The following is a 6,165-nucleotide window of genomic DNA, read 5'->3' as shown; positions in this document are numbered from 1 at the left end:
CTTCTGTAATTTCTTGTAACAATTACTTTCAAGACAAACATAATTCAGTAGAAGACTGAAAACAATGTTATCAGGCTTTGACATTTAGTAAAAATGAATGAAGATTTCTTTCTACTGGTTGCTGTGTAGAAAATTGATATGGCTTTATGCTTTAACTTAGTTGATTTCCATTTATTATTTTGTTGTTCAAACTAAAAAAATACATAAAACCCTGTCTTCTTTTACCCAAAAATGTTGGCCTAAATTATAAGTAAATTGCTTCAGTTCTCAACAGACATTTTCTTTGTTTTCTAGCACAATGATTCTTAGCCATGAGGCCTTGAATTCTTTAAAACTACACTGCCAAATTTTCATCACGTGGTGTATTTATTTTTCTGCAAATAAGAATATATCCCATTAGAACAATATTTGTTGGATGTAATGTAGAGCAGAGATGAAATGGTAGATCACATTTTGATTAGAATATGCAATAATTTTGTTTCACGAGTATATAAGTACTATTTGCCAAAGCAGCACAACAAATCTCACCCAAGTTGTGAATATTGAACAGTGACCAACTGAATTAATGAATACTTCTCTAGATGTGTATGCTACTCCAATCCCAGTATTTGATATGTTTTATTAAACAAAAACACACAAAAAGCTTGATCCTTTGCGCTGTCATCACACCCTCAGTGACCTACCAAAACTGATACTTGACCCAAAAGAACATGAAGCCGTAGTATAGTCTTTCTTTGAAAGTAGGTAGTTGTTTATCACTTTAATGGGTGATCTTCTTCTTATTAAAGCCCTAGTGAAGCATGGCTCATTATTATGGCTAAGTACAGTTATTTTATATTCATTAAGAGTTTACAGTCATTTTCTTGATGCATTCCTAAGATGCAATCACATATTGCTAGAATGGTGATTTCTGTACTTTTGTCTGTGCACATGGACTGTTCCCAATGATACAGCCAAAGGTAGTCATCTCTTAACTCTTATGTCCTTCCTTTTTCCTGGATACTTCTCTTTTATCAACTCTATGCCTAGTTTATTTAGAAAAATACACATTCTACTTATTGCAAGATATCATATCTTTCTCTTAAACTAAAACATCTATGTTCCCACAAAGACACCTTTATATATATATATATATATATACAAAATACGCTTTTACTATCTGCTGGAAGTATGGATTTCTTCAACTTAATGTTTAGGCAATGGTGACCTTTTTCAGTAACAAAACCACTGATCCAGATTGCCACTATTTATTGAGCACCTATGTGCAGGACTGTATGCTGGGCCTCTTACATACACATCCTCACAACTTTACAGATTTTTTTTCTCTATTTAAATAGGAGGGACCTTTGCTCTAAAAAGAGAAGTGGACTCACTTGAAGTCAGAAAAATTGGTAAATGGAATTGGAATCAAGGTTCATCTTGCTTTATAACCCACATTCCTTAAAGTATAGTATTCTGTTTACCTGTATCCTGAGACATAATTATCTGTTGCGTGTATGCTCCAACATGTCCTTTATTGGATTACAGGATAGAATTTGATTCTATTGAGTGGACTCAAATTTATACATTTCAGTAAAGATATTTAACTGCGATAAGTATTTTCCTGTTATCCAGCTTGTGACAACATGAGAAATTGAGTAACATATAATCCCATGTATTTTGCCCAAATATATCACCTCAGTATCTAGCTCCTGATTTTTTTTTTACTTATTATCTATTTGTCACATATTCATAGGTGTGACCAACAGAATTTTTAAAAGAAGTATTGAAAACATAATCTTTACAAAGATAGTTGTCTCCTACTAAATGTTACTTTTAGTGAGTAGACAGGTGGCACTGGGACATTTCAAGACTAAAATCTAAAAGAGATCTGTGATATACTTGATCTTCTTGAGTTTCAAGCATTTACCTGTTGTGAAATAAGTTTAACCATTCTACACTTAAAAATCTAAAGTCAAAATGGAAAATCTCTCTTAGGGTTTCAATAATTTCATTAGGTTTCATTGATTAGGTTTCAAAGAGTTTCATACAAGATTCTACATATTTCTAAAATCAAACAAAAATGCCTAGGGTTAGATAATTTCTTTTTGGGGTACATATGAAATATACAATTTATGACATACACTTAGTCATGAAAGTTAAAACATATATAATTACTTAGTCAAAACATAAAACATAAAATCACTCTTAAAATATATAGTCACTAGCAAAAGTTTAGAAAACTAAATTTGAAGTTTCAGTCTACAGCTTTTCTCATGGATGATTCTTTTTACCAACTATTACTGAATTATTCCCTTTATCTATATTGGAGGTTAGATCAAACAAATTTTAAATATTTCTCTAACTAAAATATGTTCTATTTTTTTTAAGTGTGAAGGTTCCTAGTACAAATATATAACCCTTGGTTTATTTCTAAGGCGATTTCATTCTGATCAAATAAGTAGCTATTTTGTAGAAAGGTCTTGACCTAATGGATCAAAAAGTGGTAAATTTTATAGGGTAAGAAAAAGAAGTTTGAGTTGGGAAATGTGTAGTGTGGGGTGCTGGCAAAGCAGGTGAGGGAGAGAGGCAGGCGATGAATGTCCCTGGGTGCCAAGAACTTGGTAAAGGACCCCCAGATAAATCTACTTTGTTATTGCCCCTACCAACAGCAAACAGAATTGCATCTCCTTCCTGTAGTCATTCATTCACTCAGCCAAATTTCATTAAGCATATACTGGGCAACAAGCACTGTGGCAGGCAAAACTGTGCATTTGTAGAAGATTAAGACACAGCATGTGCCTTTGAAAGGGACTGTGTTGGAAATTCAGTGGGGTCAAGTGTCTGTTGCTTCCTGCCCCAGAGCAGCTCTTGTCAAGCTCACTTGGAGTTTTCCCTTCATTTCCTGAAGGGACTCAGCTAGTCCCCAAGCTGCCAGGAGCATACGGCAGTTTACACAATCTGACTCCAGGCTGCTGGAGCAGCTCACGTGCCCAGCTGCTTTGGACGGCGACACGGAAGGCAGCTGTGCAAGCCCACAGGCCTTGCTTGGCCACCCAGGAGCTCTCCCTGGAGGGGAGAGGCCGGAGCTACAGCCCACCTGGCTACTGCAGGACATTGAGAGGTCAAGCTGGGAAGCGCCTGGAGTCTACAGACCGTGATCTTCCCTACTGAACATGCAGAACAAGGCTTTTGGGGGCATTCTGGAGCCCAAGCGAGCAGTGTTATGAGCTAAGGCTGGCTTATAGGTTCTTGATTTCTGTAGCTTGGTATGGGGAAGAGAGTGAGAGATGGGCTGTGGACATAAAGCTTAGTTCAAGTAGAAGCTACATAGCCCAGCATCTGTGTGACTGTGAGAGAGTTACTTAATCTCTCTGGGTTCTGGGGCTTCATCTGTACAGTTGGGAAATTGGGAAAACCAACCTCATAGGGCTATCATGAGGATTAAAAGAGAAAACACATGTGAAGTAATTATTGTACTTCCTAGAATATAGTAAAGATCCACCTTCTTGATCTTACTGGACCCTTATTATTATCAATTTTTAATTTGCCAGTTCTGTACCTGCTTTGCTCATTTTCCTGACTTATCCTACTATTTATTAAGTACCTCCTTCTTGCCAGATATTTTACAGGATACAAAGGTGAAAGGAATATTGCTCCTTCCTTCTAAGAGCTCTCAGACCATCAAGGGAGGAAGAAAGGCACCCAGCATTTATTGTGTGCCCACTATGTGTCAGGGTCTGAAAGGGAACCACATGAAGACTTACCCAGTGCTCACAGCAACCTCTTAAGTAGCTAAATATTATCACCAGTTTATAGATAAGGAACCTGAGCTATGGCTCAGCTAGCTGTAATGAAGCAGCCATACAGTACAGGTTTCCAAGCTAGAATGACCTAGAGTAAAATCCCACCTCCCCTATCTTACCTAGTGTGGCCTCATGAGGTCCTCTAAGCCTCATACTATTTTACTATAAAATGAGAATACTAGCTAATTCATTAGGTTTCTGAAGATTAAGCAAAATCAAATACCCACTGCTAAACCCAGTTTCCAACACATAGATGGTACTAAATAATATTCTCATTACACTGTGAAGATTGACATTTGAATGTAGGTCTGTTGGACTCTGAAACTTTAGAGCATACTTTCCTATTACACAGTAGCCTCCCCTTATCTGTGGTTTTCTTTCTTTGGTTTCACTTAGCCAGGGTCAATTGAGATCCTGAAGAAGATGATCCTCCTTCTGACGTATCATCAGAAGGTTGATACTAGCCTAACCCTGTATTACTAGCCTATCCAGTCACCTCTCTTCATCGCATCATGTAGACATTTTATCATCCCACATCATCACAGGAGGAAGGCTGAGTATACTACAATAAGATATTTTGAAAAAGAGACCACATTCATGTAAGTTATATTACAGTTTATTGTTATAATTGTTCTATTCTAGTATGTTATTGTTAATCTCTTACTTTTAACTTATAAATTAGGCTTTATTCTAGGTTTATATGTATAGGAAAAAACATAATATATAGGGTTTAGTACTATCTGTGGTTTTAGGCATCCACTGGGGGGTCTTGGGGTGTATCCCCCACAGATAAGGGGGGCTGCTGTAATAAGTGGTAAGGAAATGGACTAATGGAATGTTTACTTAGAAAAGCACTAAAAGTTAATTTTAGGCATGAGTTCTTTCTGCAATTTAAGGATGTTTTTGCTTTTTTTCTTTTTAAAACGCTCCTCTCTAACCATTCTACACTGGATGTTTTTGCTTTTTAAATTCAATTTTAATATTTGACAGGTGGGAAGATGTTTTTATTAGTTAGAATATAGACTATATTCCTCTAACAAACAGGTCCAAAACACACTGGCTTAAATAAGATAGAAACTCACTTCTTTCTCTTTCGTGTAACAGTGTAGAAATGAGTGGTCCAGGCTGGCCAAGCCACTGCTCTGCAGGCCATCAGCGGAACCAGGCCAACACCGGATCCTGCTTTAAGTTTCGACACACAGGGAGATCAAGAAGAGGACAAGCGGAGGGCAAGCAACATGCTTGAAGCAACTGACCTGGAAGTTGCAAAAAATGTTCCATGGGCTCCATCAGGCTACAAAGGAGGCTGAGAAATGAGTAACTAAACTGTAATATATAACATAAAAGTATACTTATAAATACATTATGTGTTTATTTATAGCATATGCTTATATGTTATAGATATTATATATCATACATAATATATAAATATTTGTGTATATATATATTTATACATATATAAATCTGTGTATTTCTCAAATGGTGATTGAGTTGACTATTTTATGAGTACATTTTTTGGGGTGTTGTTAACAACAACGAGTGATGCAAGAACCGATGCTCCCTCCCCTGCCCATATGCCCTTTAGATATACATAAATGTATTTACTCTCCTACTAGGTATATTCTTGATTCCCTGCAGTACTGTATATAAAAGTACTTCATGATTTACACAGCATATCGTGATGCTGGGGGATCTTTGAGGTTAAGATGTATAGTTCTTTATGATATGAAAGGTTTCAATACAAGACAATTCCCTTCTCTGAGCAGTCTGCTGCATTTGTCCTCCTTCCCTGCTGAATTTTTGAAAGGTTTGTGCTTCAAGTAGTTTACAGGAAGCCTCTACCTCCCCAAAGCAGTTTATAAGAACTTAAAAGAGGTGTCTTTCCACTCCCAACAAAATAAGCTTATCTGTTGATTTACTGCATTTTCCTTGTTTCCTAAAATCTCAGTTTCTCTTAAAGAACAACAAAATAGCAACAGCCAACTTTGCCTGTTTTTGATTTTCATTTCCCTGGCAAATTGTCTTACTTTTCCTTTCCTTTCATTTTTCAGAAATGATATCTTTCCCTCATCCCCCTCCCTCTCAGCAGTCACATTTCTGCCTTTGTTTTCTCAGCTAAATGCAATGAAATGTCTTCCTCCAAACATTTTGACCTCAACCCAAACGAGTTTCAGGATAAACTCATATTTATCACTCTGTTGTATATTATCGTATTATAGATCTGAGGAAACTGATATATTATGATTTGTAATAACCTATAACCTGCATATTTAACAAATACAGCTAACAGTACTTAAAATGTCTTTACCAGTTTCAAAGGAGATATATAGAACACATAAATTCTGTTGGCTGTTTGTAAATCTGGCAAAAATTACTGGAT

At 36.3% G+C, this 6,165-nt stretch overlaps 1 long non-coding RNA gene across 1 annotated transcript; it reads left to right on the top strand.

Moving 5' to 3' along the window:
- Positions 1-1,344: 1,344 nt before the first annotated feature.
- LOC140845453 (uncharacterized) lies at positions 1,345-5,699 on the top strand. Its single transcript, XR_012124214.1, has 3 exons — positions 1,345-1,391; positions 4,182-4,384; positions 4,890-5,699. It is a non-coding gene; the product is annotated as an uncharacterized lncRNA (long non-coding RNA).
- The last annotated feature ends 466 nt before the right edge of the window (positions 5,700-6,165 follow it).

Source organism: Manis javanica, chromosome 2 (genome assembly GCF_040802235.1).
Source record: "Manis javanica isolate MJ-LG chromosome 2, MJ_LKY, whole genome shotgun sequence".
NCBI lineage: Eukaryota > Metazoa > Chordata > Mammalia > Pholidota > Manidae > Manis > Manis javanica.
Note: the sequence above shows the minus strand (reverse complement) of the source record. Positions and strands in the feature narration are given on the sequence as shown.